The 22,528-nt window shown below is 43.5% G+C and overlaps 1 long non-coding RNA gene across 7 annotated transcripts in view; it reads left to right on the top strand.

Annotated features, from left to right (window-relative positions):
• The window catches only part of LOC122682538, a 39,032-nt gene that overhangs the window by 1,052 nt on the left and 15,452 nt on the right, over positions 1-22,528 (top strand). The window contains exon 4 of one of the 7 annotated variants that reach the window (XR_006337415.1): positions 17,290-17,624. The exons of 2 other annotated variants lie outside the window; for them this stretch is intronic. This is a non-coding gene — a long non-coding RNA (uncharacterized LOC122682538). Of the gene's footprint in view, positions 1-655; positions 3,278-3,856; positions 4,755-4,907; positions 5,653-17,289; positions 17,625-22,528 lie in introns of those variants that run through there. 4 more of the 7 variants (XR_006337414.1, XR_006337416.1, XR_006337411.1 and 1 more) reach the window with 4 other exon arrangements.

Genomic DNA, 22,528 nt, shown 5'->3' with positions numbered 1-22,528 from the left:
AGTTGCTCAGTCATGTCTGACTCTTTGCAACCCCATGGACTGTAGCCTGCCAGGTTCCTCTGTCCATGGGATTTCCCAGGCAAGAATACTGGAGTGGGTTGCCGTTTCCTCCACCAGGAAATCTTCCCGACCCAGGGATCAAACCCATGTCTCTTATGTCTCCTGCACTGGCAGTCAGATTCTTTACCACTAATGCCACCTAGGAAGCCCTATGATGGGGGCCTTTCACACACTGTATACTCAAATTCTCCTGCAATTAAGCATCTGCTTCACATTGCTCCAGCCCAGCTCCCTTTTGTAATTACACATATAAATAGATACTGAAATCAAACAGAAACAGCTGGATAGAAACAGCAATCCAAAAGGAAAAACTAATGTTTGAAAACATATGAATTTGTTGCAGTCAATTCATATTCATTGTTGTGTTGCACTAGTCACTTAAATGGCCTTTGTATAATAACTAAGATTTATGAGACCTTAATATGTGCTAGAAACTATGCTAAGGCTTTATAAGCATCATTGCTTTTCATCTTCATTTCTTAGGTAGGTACTGTTATGTTCCCCATTTTACAAGTGAGAATAGTGAACCTCAAGAAGTTTAGATGTAATATGAGGCCACAGAGCTAGAAAAGCCTATTAACCAACATCTGTACAGTTTCTCCTGGGAGCTGAAAAGCATTTTCAACACCATGGAAACATGACAGAGAATTCCCGGCCCCCACAGCCCACAGCCTCTGCTGCACTGCTCAGTCCTCCCGTGTTTCCCCAGCAATTGTCTGAACTGCCTGATGTCATGGTATTTGCCGTCCTCCTCCTGTCCCTCCTAGATTCATGCTCTACTCATCCTACTATCCCAACGGTGTCTTCCAAAATCTCTTAAATCCCATGGCCCCCAAAGACAGGTGTGAATAATTGGCACCGGAGACCTACCTGTTTGTAGACTTTGTCTGTAGAAACTGATGTGGGTTTCTAGCCCCCAGAAAATTGTACTGACAGGTGCTTCCACTTGATGCAATTAAATGGGTCTTCTGAAAATCATGTCCTCTCTGTAGACAAAGGTATCTCCCGCTGGGATAATCTCATCTCACCTCAAACCACATTTCCTCAAACACACCCCAACCTGGGTGGACACACATCCATCCACACCTGCCATAACTGCTTGTCAAAGGGGAAGCCAAGTCAGGCCTCAGTCTGGCACTGACTTCTCTGAGCGCTCATCTAAGAAAAGCTGTCAGGAAGCTAGCATTCCTGCAGACCCACTGTGTGCCGTGTTCGTCACAATCATGATCTTAGCCTGCCAGCAACTGTTCAAGGTAGTTAGCTCTTACCCTCTTTGTACACGTAAGGGAGCTAAGGCTCAGGGCTTTGGGTGACTTGCCTCTGGTCATGCAGCTGGGAAGCAGTAGGAATTGGATTTGGACCCAGATATATTTGACTCAAAAACCTCTATGCTGGTAGATGTATTTCCCCACCTTCCTCACATCAGTCTCTCCCCAGAGAAGAGCTGTGGCTCCACTGGTGACTGGCTGTTTCCCTTTTCTCTCCCTTCTCTCCCCTTCCTCCCTTCACCCCTGCATCCCCACTAGTGAGTTGTAATGTTGGAACCTGGGGATTGAGAGGTTCCAAAAATGGGGAGTCAAGCCCATCAGTCCCTCGTTCATCCCACTGTGAGTCTGGGAGATCATGTGATTATTTTTCAGATGACACCCGTGTTCTCTGCAGAGGCACAGACTGAAAAGAATTCATAAGAGGATTTTCAGAGCATGTGTTTGTGATGGGTTTGGTTGTATGCACAGCGTGCAGAATTTATGAGCATTTAAGAAATCAGCCCCCACTGCAAAGCACCTTCAGTGCTTCTCCCAAATGCCAGTTCCCCATGATGCCAAGGTGCCTCTGCCAAATCAGAGGGCGTTTAGAAAAACAACTTCATGGAATATGTGCAGAATAATGTGATAGGAAGAGGAGCAGCCTAGCCTCTGCCACTGAACGCAGAGTCCAGCTTGCCCACTGTGCCGTCTCTTCCTCTCCTTTTCCGAGTCTGGCTACTGAGATCTTTCTCGTGCACACTCAGGGATCCTGGAGGATGAGTGAGGCCCGTGTGTCAGTGGTGCCATTTGTACAAAACTCAGAACATCCAAGACACACAGTTTTAAGACTCAGAGACTTGAGTATAAATCCTCCTAGGTTCAGTGGGATTTCCCTGGTGGTCCAGTGGTTAAAACTCTGGGTTTCCAATGCACAGGGGGTGGGTTCAATCCTTGAAAGGGAACTAAGATCCTACATGCCACACAGCCAAAAATAAGTAACCAAATCCTAGTAGGTTCAATGAGACAAAATGGCTCAATGTTGTCTTATGACTGCACCATCCCTTTTATCGGATTTGGCCTGAATGAAACCTGCCATGGAACCCAGGACAGTTTCTGAAAATAAATAGTGCTTAGGGAAGGTCTAAATCTTTGAGGGGTATAACTACAAAGATCCTCTAAAGATTCGTGGCAGGGTGAAAAGACTTCTTTTACATCAGTCTTACTCTCTGACCACCCCATTCAACCTGCCAGGAGAAAAACCTACGGATTACAGAACACTTATCTGGTGCTTAGACCACACATTGTCAGTTAATTCCAGAAATCTCCAGAGTGCAACATGAAACGAGAAGGGAAGGAATCCTAAGGATAGAATTATAATAGACAAGAAATGAAGGCAGCCTTTTGTTTATGTGAGGAATAGTCATCTGTTCATTGAAAACTGAAGGAAATGAATTCTCACTGTGGGGAAACGTATTTGTTCTCAAACTGCCTTAGAAGGAAACCAGCAACAACACAGGCTGAAGCCCCTCCCCTGCTAACATTCTGCACTAGTCAGAGAAACAGAACCAACGGGGTGTGTGTGTACAGAGAGACTAAGAAATTAGCTCATGCAGGGACTTCCCTGGCGGCCCAGTGTATGAGAATCTGCTTGCTGAGGCAGGGGACACAGGTTCAGTCCCTGGTCTGGGTAGATTTCACATGCTGTGAGCAAGTAAGCCTGTGCACCACGATTTCAGAAGTCCGTCCTCACGCCTGGAGCCCGTGCTGCACAACAGGAGAAGCCACTGCAGTGAGAGCCCTCCCGCCACAACAGAGAGCAGCCCCTGTCAGCCACAACTAGCCAGAAAGACCCAGTGCGGCCAAAAATAAATAAATAAAAACCACATCTTTAAAAAGCTTTAAAGAAACGAGCTCGTGTGTGTGTGTGTGCAAGTTGCTCAGTCGTGTCTGATTCTTCGCAGCCCCATGGACTCTACAGTCCATAGCATTCTCCAGGCCAGAACACTGGCATGGGTAGCTGTTCCCTTCTCCGGGGTCTTCCCACCCCAGGGATTGAACCCAGGTGTCCCACATTGCAGGCGGATTGTTTACCAGCTGAGCTACCAGGGAAGCCGATGGAATATTACTCAGCCAGTGAAAGGAATGAAATGGGATCATTTGTAGATACATGGATGATCCTAGAGTCAGTCATATAGAGTGAAGTCAGAAAGAGAAAAACAAATATTGCATATTATTGCTTTTATGTCGGATCTAAAAAATGGTACAGATTAACTTATTTCCAAGGCAGGAACAGAGTTGCAGACATAGAGAATAGACATTTGGACATGGGGCGGGGGTGAGGGGGCGGGAGACTGAGATGAATTGAGAGATTAGGATTGACATATATATACACTACCATGTGTAAAACAAATAGCTAGTGGGGACTTGCTATTAATATAAAGCACAGGAAGCTCAGCTCAGTGCTCTGGGATGACCCTAAAGGGGTGGGATGTGGGAGGTGGGGAGGGATATATGTGTACACATGACTGATTCACATCATTGTTCAGCAGAAACTAACACAGCATTGTAAAGCGATTATACTCCAATAACAAAAAAAGAAAGAAAGAAATTGGTTCGTGGAGGCTTGGAAAGTCCAGAATCTGCAGGGCGGGCCGGCAGGCTGGAGACCCAGGGAAGAGCTGCCGTCTGAGCCCAGATGTGGTCAGGGACAGGAATCCCTCTCCCCGGGGATCTCAGCCTTCTTCTGTTCAGGTCAACATCACTACTTCCATTCTTCTGCCCCACCACATGGTTCACGCAGAACCAGACCACATTCCCATCTTTGAGAGAGCCAAGGGACCTAGGAGAAGCAAAAGTCCTTACTGAGCGAGCAGACGTCTGAGACTAGAGTGCTGGGGGTCGGTCATCGGGATGAGGCACCCAGAGAACAGGACACATGGCTCTTAGGGGGACATGGCCCCCCATAAATCTAGCAGTAGGGCTTGTGCATGAGCTGCATCCGGACAAAGAGCACACCACCCAATACACACTATGCTTTACACTTATGGGGTCACATCTATGTGGCTCTAAGCATACAGTCAAAATTCATCTAGATCAGTTGACAGCTAACCAAACCCTCACACAGTGAGTGAGCCCAGCTAATACCAGCATAGCCAGCCAGCCAATCACCCCAGATGCAGAACAACAAATGCTCAGTGTGATAGAGGCCACCGCAGTTCTGTAACTGTGATGCTCATGATGCCGCATTTTCTGGCAACAGATAACTGATACACCTACTTTCCAAGTCAAGGGATGGGCTGACAGATCAAACACTGACAGGGAAAGGCAGGTTCTATAATCCAGTGAAAGGTAGAGTGGAGTTTGTATTAAACTAGGAACCACACACCCATCTAATGTGGACAGCTGGACTCAGTCCCAGCCAGTCACCCCAGCTGGAAAGGTTGATTTGGTGCAGCCACATTAACTTTCCAAGAAAGGAGACTTGGGTTTCTGTGAAATGTATTATTTTATATGTTACCAATACATTGTATTTTCCTCAAAAAGTTGGGCAATAATAACAAATGCAAATTACACTGATACAATTTCTCACCTTTCCAAGAGATTAGCAAAAATCAAAAAGTTCAACAGTACACTCTTGTTAATGAAACTTTGGGAGAACCAGCACCTTTACACATCGCCAGAAGGAATACAGGGGTTTCCCCAGTGCGTCAGTGCGTACGGGATCTGCCTGCAATGCAGGAGACACCTGTTTGGTTCCTGGTCAGGAAGATACCCTGGAGGGGGCATGGCAACCCGTGCCAGTGTTTTGCCCCAGAGACAGAGCAGCCTGGTGGACTGCAGTCCCTAGGTGGCAAAGAGTCGGAGGCAACTGAAGTGACTGAACACACAGGCTTGCACACAGAAGGAATGCAAATGGAATAACCTGGATGGAAGAGAATTTGAAGATACTTAGCAAAATTATATATTCTTTTACCCTTTGATTCAGTAATCATCCTTCTTGAAATCTATTTCAAATATATACTGGCAAATATAAAAGAGATATCTGGAGCTTCCCTGGCGGCCCAGAGGTAGAGAATCCACCTGCCAATGCAGGCGACATGGGTTTGATCCCTGGTCCGGGAGGATCTCACATGCCAAGGGACATCTAAGCCTGTGTACCAGAGCTACTGAACCAGTGCTCCAGAGCTGGGAGCTGAAATTAATGAAGCCCACGGTTCCTAGAGCCCATGCTCTGCAACAAGAGAAACCACTGCAATGAGAAGTCTGGACACCATAACTAAAGAGTAGCCTTTGCTCACTGCAACTAGAGAAAGCCCATGCACAGCAACGAAGACCCAGCACAGCCGTAAAGCTTTTAAAAGTCACACTGCAGTCATAAACAGATAAATAAATCTTTAGAAAGAGAGAGGTGTACAAGGACACTCATTATAATAGCTAAGACAGAAAACAATTAAAATGCCACAATCTGGAACTGGTTGAATAAACTATGTACATCCTTATGACAGAGTACTATATATAACTATATTGTAATGAGTATCTCCATCTACTATGGAGTAATTTCCAAAATACATTGTTAAAGTGATTTTTTTTAAGTGCAGAAACATGTGTATACTACTATTTCTATAATAAAGGATATAAATATATACAGATTTAATTCTATTTTTCCATGGACAAGTAAACCACAAAAGACAACATTACACTTTAAAATATTAATCCCAAAATATAAAAAATGAAATAAATGAACCTAGCTGTGTATCCATTTTGGTAGCAAAACTGCAGAGATAAGCTATAAGTATTTGACTGCACACTCCCAGTGGGATACATCCTAAGTACAAAAAGGACTGTAGGTGAAAAAAAAAAAAAGGACTGTAGGTGGTACTGATGAATCTCTTTGCAGAGCAGCAGTGGAGATACAGACAGAGAAGAGAATTGTGGACACAGTCGGGGAGGAGAGGGTGGGACAAACTGAGCGAGTAGCAGTGGAAATACATAACCACATATAAAACAGAGCCAGTGGGAATTTGGTGTACGATGCAGGGAGCTCAAATCAGATGCTCTGTGACAATCTAGAAGGGTGGGATGGAGTGGGAGGTGGGAGGAAGGTTCAAGAGAGAGGGGACATATGTATGCCTGTGGCTGATTCATGTTGATGTATGGCAGAGACCAATACAATATTGTAAAGCAACTATCCTCCAATTTTAAAAAACAGCAACAGAGTAACTTTTCAATAATGATATTACTGTGGTTCTGCTATTTTAGACCTGTCACATGGGTAATGCAATGTCAGATAAAACTGCTGAATAATTACATGATGTTTTATCATTCACGTTGTTTTTGAGGACAAAGATTCTGGCTATGGGAAGTAGGAAATACACGTATTAGAAGAATTGAGTAAAAATCATATAATCCAGAACCTTAAAAGGAAGCACAGGTTCAAATTCATGATGTATTTTATGATTAAATAGATAGATAGCTAGATAGGTAGACAGATACATAGACAGACAGGTACTTCCTGTATTTCCCGGTTCTGTCCACTGGAAACTGACTGCTGAATAGCAGTGAGCACCCGTAGCAGGGTCTCTACAGCCCATTTCTCATGGGAAGGAACCAATGCTGCCTGGACAAATAGAACTCCTACTGGCCAAAGATGGGACAGTCTGACCATGGGTGATAATAATAAGATAAATAATAATATGAATCATAATAATCTTTGCAAATGAATTCAAACATGTCAGCTATGATTAAATCCATGGATTCATAAAGATGCTTTAAGAAGACAGTTGGGAAAATGTGAATTTTGATGGCTACTCCATAATGTTAAGGAATCCAGCAGCAAAAATGGTAATTGAAGCTATGTTTTTAAAATAATTCTTATATTTAAGAGATGCATACAGCCAATCCTTAATATTCACAGGTTCTATATTTGTGGATTTCTATACTCACTAAAATTCACCAGTAACCCCAAAATCAATACCCTCAGTGTTTCTGTGGTCATTCACAGACATGTGAAGAATGATTAAAAACCTTGAGTCACCCACCCTGCATATTCCTAGATGAGGTTGATAAAGGGAACTCTGCCTTCTTGATTCATCCTTCAGACTATACACAAGTGCCCTTTCTGTAGTCTATCTAATGTCACTCTGTTCACACTTCTGTGCCACTTTTTGTTGGTAATTTCACTGCTTAGGATGGCTCCGGAATTATGTCCTGAAATGCAATCCAGTGTTCCTAAGAGCAAGAAGGCTGTGATGCGCCTTATGGAGAAAATATGTCTGTTAGATAAACTTCATTCAGGCATGTGTTATGATACTGTTGGCCATGAGTTCAGTATTAATGAATCAATGATGTATATTAAACAACTTGTCTCTAAAATAAAACACACATTGAGTAAGGTCATGTTTTTATTAGTTGATGAAACTACGGCCAGAGGTCTCACAAACCTACTCCTGTACTTCCCCTGAGATAAAAGAGTTCTATATTTGCTAATTCAGTGTTCACAGTGACTTTATGGAACCTAACTACCACAGATCACTTCATGGCAAATAGATGGGGAAAAAATGCAAACAGTGGCAGACTTTATTTTCTTGGGCTCCAGAATCATTGTGGACAGTGACTGCAGCCATGAAATTAAAAGACACTTGCTCCTTGGAAGAAAAACTATGACAAACCTAGACAGTGTATTAAAAAGCAGAGACATCACTTTGCTGACATATGTCCATATAGTCAAAGCTGTGGCTTTTCCAGTAGACATGTATGGATGTGAGAGCTGGACTACATAGAAAGCTGAGTGCCAAAGAATTGATGCTTTTGAACTGTGGTGTTAGAGAGACTCTTGAGAGTCCCCTTGGACTGCAAGGAGATCCAACCAGTCCATCCTAAAGGAAATCAGTCCTGAATATTCATTGGAAGGACGGATGCTGAAGCTGAAACTCCAATACTTTGGCCACCTGAAGGGAAGAACTGACTGATTTGAAAAGACCTTGATGCTGGGAAAGATTGAAGGCGGGAGGAGAAGGGGACAACAGAGGATGAGATGGTTGGATGGCATCACCGACTCAATGGACATGAGTTTGAGTAAACTCCGGGAGTTGGTGATGGACAGGGAGACTTGGCGTGCTGCAGTCTGTGGGGTCACAAAGAGTCGGACACGACTGAGCAACTGAACTGAACTGATATTCTCCCAATAACATGGACCAATGAGCATATTTAACCTAAGCTATGGACCTCCAGTTGTCTATATATTACCAGCAATGGCCTTGCCAGACAGAGCCATCCATGGGCTCTTCACTGAGAGCCAGGCCTTAACCTTCAAATATGTGGCCTCTTTTACCCATGTGAAGTACCTCCAAGAGGAAATACAAGTTTATCTCGATTCTTCACCTACTAAATTTTGCCCAAGAAATTAAAAGGAACTACTAATGATGCAAATGGGCTTCCCAGGAGGCTCGGTGATAAAGAACCCACCTGCACTGCAGGAGACTCGGGAGACTCGGGTTCTGTCTCTGGATCAGGAAGACTTCTGGAGGAGGAAATGGCAACCCACTCCAGTATTCTTGCCTGGAGAATTCCATGGACAGAGGAGCCTGATGGGCTATAACAAGGTTGCAAAGAGTCAAACACAACTCAGCACAGCACAGCAGTGATATAATTATCTTATCATTATAAAAATCTCTTTGAATCTAAAAGAAAAATTTTTAATAGGCATTTGCTATTAATATGCCACTTGGGGGCCCTCCTGCACTGATGGGTATTGAGGACTGTCTCTAGAAAACAGCCTTTTCAATTCGGGTCGGCTGACGTACCCTGAGGGTCTCTGCCAGCTTGTTTCTCAATGTCTCCATAAAGGACCTGGGTTTGGAGGTAGGTAGCAAGTCAAACAAGGAGGACATTAACTGCGGGGAGCGGCTTGAAAGAGCTGACTCTGGGAGCTGCCTTGATTGATTATCAAGGGTCTGTTCGCAGACATAGCTCTCTGTCCCGCCACTCCTCTGGAATTTACTATCCGAGTTAACTCCTAACAGACCATTAGTGAGCCTTGAATGCACACAAGGTGCAGATAGATGGCTTTGCACGACTGCCCTTAAGATAAGTAGGATGCCTTTGGCGCCAGGAGAGAGCTCTGGTGATTGTTATCTTAAAGATGATGTACATGGGGAAGAATTTTCTTTGGGATGCCTCTCTTCTTGGTTTAGTATATATGTAACCCTGAGAAATAAAGAATCATCGTTGACTGCAGCGATCCTCTCGACCCCATCTGTTCTGTCTCTTTATTTCTTAGCCTAAAGGAACGCGTCATGTTGCTCGCTGAAATCTTCCGGCTGGCCCGGCAATTGACTACGGAGAAGATGCAGTGCAGGCTTTGTGCTTTTCTGGTTGGAACGGAAATCCAGAACAAAGACAGTTGTGCTCCCAGGATTGGAAAGAAATGGGAGGATGGGAACATGAATCGGGAGTGTTCAGAGGATCTCACATGGCAGGACTGCAGGTGAGTTTGTCCACTGGTTCCTAGAAGGACTGAGGTGTAAGCCCTGAAGTGAGGCAGTTTCTGCAGATGGCATCGGGTAATCTGTGTTTATGGAGTCCTCAGGATCATTCTTAAGCATGTTCAAGTTTGAGAACTGGCCTCTTGGAGGATCCCATTGTGGGTTTAAAGAATTATGTATGTGTACATGTATATGAACACATACATATGGACATATAGTAAAAATCAAACACATGCATAAACATATGCAAAAGGCCAGAATAACATACACTCTGTTCACAGTAACATATAGATGAAAGATTCAGATGGTGAAGACTACAATTTTTTGTCTTTAATTGTATATTATTGTATGTTGATTGTATCATGGTTTTTTTTTTTTTGGCTATGCACAAGGCTTGTTATCTGAGTTCCCTGACCAGAGGTTGAACCAGAGCCCTAAGAAGTGAAAGCACAGGACCACTAGGGAACTCTAGTCCACTAATCACTGGACCACTAGGGAACTCCCTTGATTGTATCTTTACAAGATACTTCAAAAGAAAAGAGGGGCTGTGTGTGACCAGGGCTCCCTTCCTCTAGGATCTGGGCTCTGCCCTCTGCCATCTTGTCTGGCTCCCCTCAGGCCCACAAGATGACTCAGGAGCTCTGAACACCACTCCAGAAATGACAATGCCTAAAGGCCACTTGCTATGTATTTCTTAAGACTGTAAAATGTACTCCTTGAAACCCCTGAGAAGCCCTCCCTAGCGTGTCATCAGCTAGAACTACAGCACACTGCCGTGCCCTGGCTGGTAAAAAGAGAGGTATAGGCCCAGCATGATCAACTTGGACCAAGAGCATTTCCCCTTTGGGGATGCCCCTGCTACACATGGCCAGTGGAAGGAGGGAAATGCTGAACAAAATCCAGAAGGAGGAACAAAGGGCTTGGCTGTTTTGTAGGCAAACAGCGGCAACTGCCACATACGTTTACATTGTTCTTCACACGGCTGTTTAGAATCTGTTGAGTTCTGATGGTGATTATTGAGGATGTAATTTTTTACATCTCACTATACTCCATCATTCTCCCAATATATCACAAAGTTTGATTATAAAAATGCAGTGTTTACTTATCATGACTGTAAATGTCATTACCTGATAAGTCATGGTGTGTTTTATGATTACCTTTTCTTTCTAAGTTTTTGGCTTTTCCTGTACTTCACAGTTGCCTGAATTTTTTTTTCTTTTGAAATTTGCTTTGTTTTGTATTGCCCCTTATTTTTTTTCCCCAAATTCTCCTACAGATTTGTGAAACAATAATTTTCTGAACACTCAAACACTTCCAAGTAATCTATCAGTCCCATTTTTTTTTCCAGATCTCTCTCCCACCATGCTTTATCCTTCTGTTCCAATCTGGACTGATTACTGTTGCCTTCTCGGGGCTTCCTTTCTCCTTCTCTCCTGTGCTGGATTTCCAGTTTCCTAGATCATCTGTAGTTTTTTCTGAAGCACACATTCTTATAACATGATGGTTAAACTATGTGGTCCTTGGATGTCTGAAAACATGTTTATATTACTTTTTTTATATTTACAACTTATAGAATAGTTCTAAGAATAAGAATAATTACATGAAACTTGTGTTGCCTTTACACACATTCACCTGTTACTAGCGTTTTGTTCCATTTTAATATCTGCTTTTTCTTTTTCTGTCTCTCCTCTTTCTCTCTCAGGGATGGATGGAGGGAGGGAGGGAGGGGTAGATGGGTGGGGACAGATGATCACTTTCTCTGAAATATTTAAGAGTAATGTTCATACAGTGTGGACATTCCTTTAAAAACTGGAAATAGAACTGCCATACGATGAAGAAATCCCACTGCTGGGCCTACACACCGAGGAAATCAGAATTGAAAGAGACATGTGTACCCCAATGTTCATCGCAGCACTGTTTACAGTAGCTGGGACATGGAAGCAACCTCGATGTCCATTGGCAGACAAATGGATAAGAAAGCTGTGGTACATATACACAATGGAATATTACTCAGCTATTTTTTTTTCTTTTTTTTTTTTTTACCAGTGCTAGGTAGGATTAAGGGGTTGGATATTATACAGTATTTCCCTCCCAAGTCCAGCTATTTTCTGATTGTCCCTCTAGAAGATTGTAGAGGCAACATTGTGGGCCAGGATGGGGCTGAGGAAAGGAGCATGAGACAGGAGGGAAGGAGGCAGAGCACAACCTTTGAAAGAGTGACACAGCACAAGGGCATAAAGGAAACCAATTAAAATCAGCTGGGTCCAAGAAGACAAGTCAAATTCAAGTAAACCTTAGTCCCCAATCTATAAACCACAGACGCGCCCAGAGGTGACAAGACAGCTCCAAGGCACTGTCAAAGAGGGAGGAGTGGCTGGCTCCCCCAGGGCTGGGAAGATCGTCCCACTCATTAGCATATGAATTCACTCGCAAAACCTATCCAGACCACACTGCCCTCAGCAATGGCCCACACCCTGAAGATTCCCTCTGAATCCTAACAAATCCACCTCTTACCTTTGGCTTTGTCTCTCACTAAATTTTTCCAATAAGACCTCAGAGCCTGAGCTTTATTAGGTCCTGAAACCAGATATTCTGGGTTTTGGCCGGGATCGAGTCCCGGGAGAGAGCTGAAGGACAGGAGGAAAAAGCAGTGGGAAAAACGTGCCAAGGGATCCCCTTCATAGCCTGCTGGAAAATCTGCTAAATACCTGACCTGTGCTCACAGTTTTCATTGGCCTGATTCTTGGCACAGACAAGAGTAAGGACAGAAGAACCCCCACCGGCTTGGGTAACAGCTACTGGGGCCCAGCAGATAGCGCCTTTGGGACATACCAAAGAGTAGCCTCTCCAGAACCCCTCAATTGTGCCCACTGCTGCCCGCCTGTTTGCGGGGAGTTCGAGGAAACAAGAAATGAGAGACTGTAAAGGAATTAAGATTTCGTTAGGCATGTTCCTCCAGCCACAGGAGCGAAGACCTATCTTAACCAGAGGTCTTCCAGAACCTGAGGCTGAGCCGCGTGGGCTTTCTGCCGAGTTCGTGTTTCACTGTCCCGGTTTCCAGCACGATGGGCCTTCCCCTGCGCTGGGTTTTCTTGGCGTTCCGGGTTTTACCGCGGGAGCTTTGCTGAGTTGGGCTCCTGCTGTGCCTGGACTCTTCTGTGTGGAGGTTGTCTCTGCCAGGTTAAATCCGAGTCACGGCAACACAGATGTCAGGCGAGGGTATGCTCCTAGGTTCTTGTTTCGTCACAACAATGATTTGGCGCCAAGGACATTAAAGCCCTCAGCCAGTCACAGCTCTTGGGTCTGGACAAACCATGTCATAGCTCTTAGACAAATCAGTGTTACAGCTCTATTTTAGTAGGAAGATAGAAGGAGAATCCATCCTCGAAGGAGAAGAGAGTGGAGGAGTGCGCCAGTGCGGGGTGGTGGGTTGTGGAGAGAGAGAGAGAGAGAGAAGGAGTGTACGCACGTGGTGCGCTGGCGGCGGGGGAGAGAGCTTACTCAGCTATTAAAAAGAACACATCTGAATTGGTTCTAATGAGGTGGATGAAACTGGGCCTGTTACACAGAGTGAAGTAACTCAGAAAGAAAAAGACCAATACAGTATATTAACACATATATATGGAATTTAGAAAGATGGTAATGATGACTGTATATGCGAGACAGCAAAAGAGACACAGATACAAAGAACAGACTTTTGGACTCTGGGAGAAGGTGAGGGTGGGATGATTTGAGAGAATAGCATTGAAACATGTATATTATATGTGAACTAGATCACTAGTCCAAGCTTGATACATGAAACAGGGCACTCAAAGCCGGTGCACTGGGATGACCCTGAGGGATGGGATGGGGAGGAAAGTGGGAGGGGTTTCAGGATGGGGGACACATGTACTCCCATGGCTGATTCATGTCAATGTATGGCAAAAACCACTACAATATTTTAAAGTAATTAGCCTCCAATTAAAATAAATAATTAAAAATAAAAAAGTAATGTTCATACATCATGTCCCTTTATCCATAAATACTTCAGTGTGCGTCTTTCCTCAGAATATTCTTACATAATAACAATACTTTAACCTTTAGCAAATTTCATATTGATCCAATTTGTATCTAATCTATTGTCTATATTTTAATGTTGTATGTCAGCCCAATACTGTCCTTTAGAGCAGTTTATTTTTCCTTCAACAGAACATCCACTCAAGTATTGCATTTAGCATCATATCTCTTTAGTCACACTTAATCTGGAATACCTTCTCAGTCTTTGTCTTTTATGACACATTTTTAAAAGAGCACAGAATCGCCTTTTTGAATAGAAATACACCACACTGGGTTTGCCTGGTGATTCCCTGTGATTAGATTCGGGATAATCATCCCTTACTAGGATACTCACAAGTGATGTGCTTTTCTCAGGTCATCAGGTATGAAGGATACAACCTCCAAATGCCCCTCTGTGGTGTTGTTAATTTTGATAATCCAGTCAAGGTGCTGTGCAATTTGTAGATACTTTGTGATTTCTCTTGCAACTAATGAGCTTCCGTGGGAAACACTGAAGATACAAATATTCTGATCCTCATTAAATTTCCCCCTATACTGAGCATCCATTGATGATTCTTACCTGAACCAGTCTTTATTATAATGGTCACAAAGTGATTTACAGTTTCAGTACTCTCAGTACATTTATAGTTAACACTTAGCATTCTACTTGCATTAATTTACTTTTGATGGACAGTTTGGCTAGGGATGGAATCCTAGGCTGAAAATAATTTTCTCCAGAATTTTTAGGCACTGTCCATCCTCTTGGAGCATCCCATGATGCTACTGAGAAGTCTCGTGCCATTCCAATTCCAGTTCCTTGATGTATGTGACCTGTTCCCCACTCCCACACACCCGCAGAAGCTCTTAGTTTCTTTTAATCCTTGGTGTTCTGACAGTGCATAATGACGTGCCTGGAATTAGAATACTGTTGTCCTGTCTTCCTGGAGGCCTAACCCCCACAGTACTTCGTCGTCCTGCTCCAGTCCAAACGGGCTGCTGCCTAGGACCGGTGTGAGCTCTCCTCCCCTCCCTCCACTACCCTGTGAATGCTGGATCCTCCACTTCCTGAGCTCTAAATATTTCTTTTTGGTTTACTCCCTTACTTTCCTGAATCCTCTAGTAATACACCTCAAGCATAATGTTAATGGGGGAGCATGTTGCTGAGTAACAGGGGAGAGACTAATAACCCACCGAGACAAACAGAGAACTGGCACACAAGGCTACACAGGGCATGACTCTCCAGCATCCCTGGGACAGTCGCACCAACGCTGACTTTTTCAGCATGAAAAGCAGTGCCATTTATTATTTATAGAGTAGCTCTGGAGAAATAATAAGCGAAGTAGAAGAACAAAAGGTCTAATAGGGGTGGGTCCCCGTGGCCCATTGGCATTGCAGTGAGCCCTCCCCCTTCCCTGTGTAAAAGGAGCCCAAATTCTGACTGAAGAAAGATGGTTCTTTGCAATAAGACACTAGTCTACCATCTTCCTGGCCTGCTGGCTTTCCAGTTAAAGTCATTATTTCTTGCTCCAACAACTCATCTCCTAATTTATTGGCCTGTTGTGCAGTAAGCAGGATGAGCTTGGGCTGGGTATCAAAAAGGCCCTTAGTTTAACAGATATATTCCACTTCTTTTAAATGGAATGAGGTAAAAAATAATGATAAATCATAACTGTGTCAATCATATGTACTGGCTGTTCATCTAAGTATTCAGAGAGATTCAAAATGGAAATATCCTAAACATTCAACAATAAGAAATTAGTTCCAGGAAGAAGAGAAATCCATGCAGTGCAATATCATGCAGCTATTAAACATGTTATAGATCGTTTGTTTACTAGGACACCTACCTTGTATTCTGCTAACTTAAAAGAACTCTATGACAGAGTATGCATAATTATAATTCATGGATGCATCCACACTCACTGTGTGTGTGTTTATATATTCACCAAAGAATTAAACATGGTGAAATTCAGGCCTAGGTATTTTTCCAGGCAAAATTTTTGCTCCAAAGCATGTTATTTCTAATCAGAAAAAAAAAAAAAAATTTAAAAGCCACTTTATATGGCCAAGAGATTAAAAGTGGAGATAATGTAGACACCTCTTCTTAATTGCTTGTAAAATAATTAGGTATCAGGACTTGCCTGCTGGTCCAGTGGTTAAGAATCCGTCTTGCAGTGGTTCACAGATTCAACCCCTGTGGTCAGGGAACTATGATCCCACATGTCTCAGAGTAACTAAGCCCTCAAGCTGCAAGTAGAGATTCTGTGCCCCACAGTGGAAGATCCCACAGGAAGCAATGAAGATCGTTGTAGTATGCCTCAACTAAGACTCCATGCAGTCAAATAAATAAATATTTAAAAAATAATAATCAGGCTTCTTGTTTATGGAAAATGAGAGAGCTGAAAAGGTACAAGAAAACTGCTCTGTTCCCAGAACAGTGGCTATAAAGAAAACCTCGTTCTTAGGAACAGACACAATTTGGCTTCACATTTGTGCTCCCTATACATTTGAGACTCATTATTTGCACTTTTATTGACAGAATCTAATGAACATCACTCCTTCCTTAGATAACCAATTTGCTAGTAGTCACTGAAGAACAAATTATAACTAAACTGCTAAGATTGCTGGCAAAACAAGGGCAAGAAAAAATTCATCTATCCCACATAATTATTTGATACACTGAGAACTGCTATACCTGAGACTGCTTTTCTTAGAAAGTAAAGATTAGAGCTGAAAGTGGCCATTGATACACTTCAGTTCTGTCTCTAGTCACTGTCCTGAAGCAAGATCATTTACCGTTCCTGGTGTTTTTTAAAATACAAACCTGATATAGAAATATCTAACTTTCAGTGGCATTGTGCTTAAATGTTAAATGGTAAACAGCACCAGTAAAGTAGATATTTTTATCATTATTAAAATCCAAGGGGAATTCCCTGGTGGTCCAGTGGTTAGGACTCTCCACTTCCACTGCTAGGGGCCTGGGTTCGATCCCAGGTTGGGAAACTAAATCCCATAAGCCACAGGTCATGACTAAAGCAATTCAAGGTGTCCTCAAGAAGGTGGTAATGGGGTAAATTGAAAATTGTGGCCAACTGAAATTTCCTGTAACAGTCCTGGTAGCTCAGACAGTAAAGAGTCTGCCTACAATGCAGGAGACGTGGGTTTGATCCCTGGGTCAGGAAGATCCCTTGGACAAGGAAATGGAAACCCACCCCAGTATTGTTTCCTGGAAAATGTCATGGACGGAGGAGTCTGGAGGGTTACACCCCATGGGGTCACAAAGAGTCAGACAAGACTGAGCAACTAACACACATTGTAACTAGTGAGGAGATCGTAGAAATAACAATCATTACTGATTCATTTATGAGAAATAGATGAGCCTATACATGACCCTACAACTGGGCTGCATGTAATAGAAATTTCAAAATATTTTCTTTAAGCAACATATTCTTTTATATATTATCTAGCTTTTAAGATAATATGACTTGGGGGCTTCCCTGGTGGCGCAGTGGTTAAGCATCTACCTGCTAATGAAGAGGACACAGGTTTGATACCTGGTTTGGGAAGATCACAGATGCTGCATGGCAAGCAAGCCCATACATCACAACTATAGAGCCAGCGCTCTAGAGCCTGCGAGCTGCAGCTACTGAAGTCTGAGAGCCTATAGCCCGTGCCCATCCCAATGAGGCCACTGAATGAGAAGCCTGCGCGCCACAACAGAGTAGCCTCCACTCGGTGCAACTAGAGAAAAGCCAGAGTACAGCAATGAAGACCTAGCACAGCTATAAACAAATCTTTAAAAAATTAATAAAACAATATGATTTTTACCTTAAAGCAATTCAGAAAACTAAGATCATGGCATCCGGTCCCATCACTTCATGGCAAATAGATGGGGAAACGGTGGAAACAGTGGATGATTTTATTTTGGGGGGCTCCAAAATCACTGCAGATTGTGACTGCAGCCATGAAATGAAAAGATGCTTACTCCTTGGAAGGAAACTTATGACTAAACTAGACAGCATATTAAAAAGCAGAGACATTACTTTGCCAGCAAAGGTCCGTCTGGTCAAGGCTATGGTTTTTCCAGTAGTCATGTATGAATGTGAGAGTTGGGACTATAAAGAAAGCTGAGCGCCGAAGAATTGATGCTTTTGAACTGTGGTGTTGGAGAAGACTCTTGAGAGTCCCTTGGACTGCAAGGAGAGCCGACCAGTCCATCCTAAAGGAGATCAGTCCTGGGTGTTCATTGGAAGGACGGATGCTGAAGCTGAAACTCCAATACTTTGGCCACCTCATGCAAAGAGCTGACTCACTGAAAAGACCCTGATGCTGGAAAAGATTGAGGGCAGGAGGAGAAGGGGACAACAGAGGATGAGACGGTTGGATGGCATCACCAACTCAATGAACATGGGTTTCGGTAGACTCCAGGAGTTGGTGATGGACAGGGAGGCCCGGAGTGCTGCGGTTCATGGGGTCGCAAAGAGTCGGACACGACTGAGTGACTGAACTGAACTGAAATCATATAACTTCTTTCTGGACAGCCGTAAAATAAGCTTTTTGTACTGATCTACTTACAGAGGAGTAAAAAGACCACATTTTGTAAAGCACTTTGAGAATCTTTAATTCAAGATACTTTAGAAACAGAATATCTACTATTGCTTTCAGAAAAGGAATAGGGCAAAGGTGTGGAGTGTTGGACCACTGAGGGGCAGCATTTGGGACTGGGTTCCTGGAATGTGGGACAGAATGAAAGAAGTAGTAAGAGGAGAACAGAGGAGCAAGAAGAGGAGAGGAGGTGTATTTTCTCAGCCTGTGCCACTGATGCTGATCACTCTATACTTTCTCCATAATTCTGTACTTTGTATAAAGGTATATAACTGTGTATAAAATGTGTCCATTTCTAAAGACTCCTTTGCTGTTTTAACTCACATAAATCATATTACAGTGTACGTTAAGGTTAGGGAGGCTTTGTTTTTGCTGTTGTTTGGTTGCTTTTGATTATCAATATATTTATTCTCTGGTAGCACAAAATCAGCCAACTTCTTCAAAAATGTCTTAGCTATTCTTTGTCCTTTTCTGTATAAATTCTAGAGTCAATTTGTGAGGTTCCACACGTACACACGTGCACGCACACACAGACAACTTCCCTTGTAAACTTTGATTGGAATTACTTTTAACATAAAAATTCACTTGGCAAAAACTGGAATCTGGATATTGACCTTCCCTACCCATGAATATCATGTATTCTTCAGAAATTTTGGTCATTTTCTATGTCTCAAAAGAATATTTGATATTTTATAAAAGCTGTCCAAAATGTTTTGAAAATCCTTTCTGTTTTAGGACTGCTCCACATTATAAATCTCACTTTCTGAGGCAGAATTCAAAAACTATTTCCCAGAAGCCCTTGCTCTTTAGATGTACACATACAACCAATTTTCACTGAGCAGGTACAACTTGGAAGATGGAAATAAAGGTCATGAGACCGTATAGTCAGGATCGTTCTCAAGTGGATGTGGATGACTTGGTTTTTCTCAGAACAGGTAGCAAACCTCCTGGAGGTCTAGCCCCTCTCTTCGGTGCGGTGAGGGTGCCAGTCTAGTAGCAGGCACCAGCAGCTGCTGGGTTTCCACTGGAGCCTCTTGGTACTGTCCTTGGTCCCTTTTCTGGGCATCTGCCTATGTGAGAGCCCAGCTTGGTTCCTTTTTGGGAATTCTGTAAGCTACCTAGTGGTTTGTACCAAATCCATTTCTGCTTAAACATGTTAAAATAGATTCTGGGGAATTCGCTGATGGTCCAGTGGACAGGACTTTGAACTTTCCCTGCTGTGGGCCCAGGTTCAGTTCCTGCTTCGGGGACTGAGATCCTATAAACTGCACAGTGTGAACAAAGAAAAAAAGATAATGTTGTCTGCAACTACACACAGACACAGAATTAGGAAGTAGAAGTGGGCTGCTGAATGTGACAGAACTGCCTTAGTATACAGGAATGAGAACTGAGTATTGCAAGTTGAAAAGGAGGTGGAAGAGATGAGGTAGGGCCCATCTGTGTCTTTTCAGAATTCTGGCACCAGGGATGAAGCCACAGCCACTCCCTGGAGGTCAGTTATCCCAGCAGAGAGCAGAATGTATCAGCTGAGGCTGGTGAGGACTGGGCAGGAGGTACTGGGAGGTTTGAGAGAGGAGGTGCATAGCAGCAGTCCAGCAAAATGAAGGGAACCCTAGAGATACAGTATCATGAAGAGGTCTAGGACACAATCAAAGGAGTGGTTCAGGTAAAATGAAAGGGTAAGAAGGAAAATGAGAGGTGAGCTGTTGGCAGGCTCGTCCACTGAAAACACCAAGAATTCAGATAAGATTAATGCTGAGCAGAGTGAGAGCAGGTGATGAGCTGACACCTTCAAGGAACAAAGGGCACAGGATCCAGAGGTTCCAGCCTGATGACAGGATTCAAAGGTGGAGGTTTTGGGGAAAAGTCAGAGGTGAAGAATGGCCTGAAACTTTCACAGAGAAAGGACCCAGAATATGTGATGTGAGGGATGCTGCTAGGGAAGCAGCATCCTCAAGAGATGAGGAGGTTTTGGTTACAGGGAGAAGGACTTAACATCTATTGTTGTTCCCCAACACCCAAAATTCCTGCTACACTGCTCCCAAGGAGAGGGGGTGGGTAAGTGACATGGAATCTCAGTGTTTCTTAAAGACTTTTAGTTGATTTTCCTGTTCTTCACCCCACCAGCATCACCTACACTTCCAGAAAAGAGAAAGTGTTAGTCGCATAGTCATGTCCGAACTGTAGCCCTCCAGGCTCCTTTGTCCATGGGATTTTTCACTCAAGAATACTGGAGTGGGTTGCCATTTCCTTGTCCAGGGGACCTTCCTGACCCAAGGATCAAACCCAGGTCTCCTGCTTTGTAGGCAGATACTTTACCACTAATCCACCTGGGAAGTTTGAAGTCTTGTAGTTCAGAGTTGGGGATGGTGGTAGTTGTGGGAACCAAAATAATTACCCCAAAACTAAAAACAAATATAGACCCTTTCCCCCAGTAAACTTAGCAGAAATAAGATACAATGGACTCTGTTAAAGATGGCCATTGAACATAGCATTCACACCCTCCTGAAACCCCATTGAGAAAGAGATTAAAAATTGAAAGGCATAAACTCAGAAGGACAGTGAAAATAAGCTAATTATAACAGTTTGGAAAATCGAAATTAGGTGAAGGAGTACTTGACTTTGAGTACAGGTAAGAAAAATCCTAAAGCAAGTTGCGGGAAGCTGAACAGCGCCTCCATGTGGCAGAAAAGGTTAGGAAAGATTCAGGTAACTTCTGAAATCTGCGGACAATGCAGGAGACCTGGGTTGGATCCCAGGCTGGGGAAGATCCCTTGGAGAAGGGAATGGCTACCGACTCCAGTGTTCTTGCCTGGACATCCTATGGACCGAGGAGCCTGGCAGACTATACAGTTCATGGGGTCGCAAAGAGTCAGAACACGACCAAGTGACTTTTCACACAAAGAACTCATCCAAGACTATAAACCTTATTCCAAGCTCCACCTTCTGTCACATCCCATAGGCCTGGCTACATCTCATTTTTACTGTTGTTGTTCAGTTCCATTCATCTGCAGCATCCACTTTGTGTTCTCTTTAACCCAAGTGTATTAACTTTATATAAGCAAAAAAATTTTCTCACTCTTTCAGTCAACATGCAAATAAGCCACAAAAACAGCAAAAAGTAGCCACTGTCCACCTCAGGAACTTCCTGGTGGTTGAGAACTCAAGGACTCTCCATAGGCCACATCAGATCTCTTTCCCCTTCCCTTTTCTTCCCTATGGACCAATTCCACTTCCTTTTCTCTCTCCTTCTAAAGTGACACCACCCAAACTATTTTTAGAGGTCTCTTTGCTGAAGACCACTGAGTTAACAGTGCAAGCCCTTTATCAATGTACGCCCCCAGACATCTTCTGCTCAAGGCAGCTCTCTCAAAGCGTGGTCCACACTAAAGGGCTGGGCATCACCATGGATATCCACAATCAGACACTTTGCTGTAGAGCAGAAACTAACACAACGTTGTAAATCAACTATACTCTCATAAAACATTGTTTTAAAAATCAGAATCTCTGAGAGTTAGGCCAGAAAATTACTCTTTCTATACCAGGTTGTTGAGACACATGGTGAAGTTTAAAAAGCACTAATTTCAACGGAGAAACATGTAGATAGAAAAGCAACTTTTAAAAAACATATGGCCCCTTCCATAAACATTTAAGGATTTACTTTAAATTTGTGCTAATACTTTACCAGCTTCCATGGTAGCTCAGCTGGGAAAGAGGTTGCAATGCAATGCAATCGCTTGCAATGTAGGAGACCCCAGTTCAATTCCTGGGTCGGGAAGATCCCCTGCAGAAGGGAAAGGCTACCTACTCCAATATTCTTGGGCTCCCTGGTTGCTCAGATGGTAAAGAACCCGCCTGCAATGCAGGAGACTTAGGTTTGATCGCTGAGTTGGGAAGATCCCCTGGAGGAGGACATGGCAACCCATTCCAGTATTCTTGCTTGGAGAACCCCCATGGACAGAGGAGCCTGGCAGGCTACAGTCTGTGAGGTCACAAAGAGTCAGACACGACTGAGAGACGAAGCACAGCACAACAGTGCTAGTAAGGCATATGTTGGAGATACTGTGGGTTGGTTCCTGAGCACCATGATAAAGCAAATAC

Source organism: Cervus elaphus, chromosome 24 (assembly GCF_910594005.1).
Source record: "Cervus elaphus chromosome 24, mCerEla1.1, whole genome shotgun sequence".
Taxonomy (NCBI): domain Eukaryota; kingdom Metazoa; phylum Chordata; class Mammalia; order Artiodactyla; family Cervidae; genus Cervus; species Cervus elaphus.
Note: the sequence above shows the minus strand (reverse complement) of the source record. Positions and strands in the feature narration are given on the sequence as shown.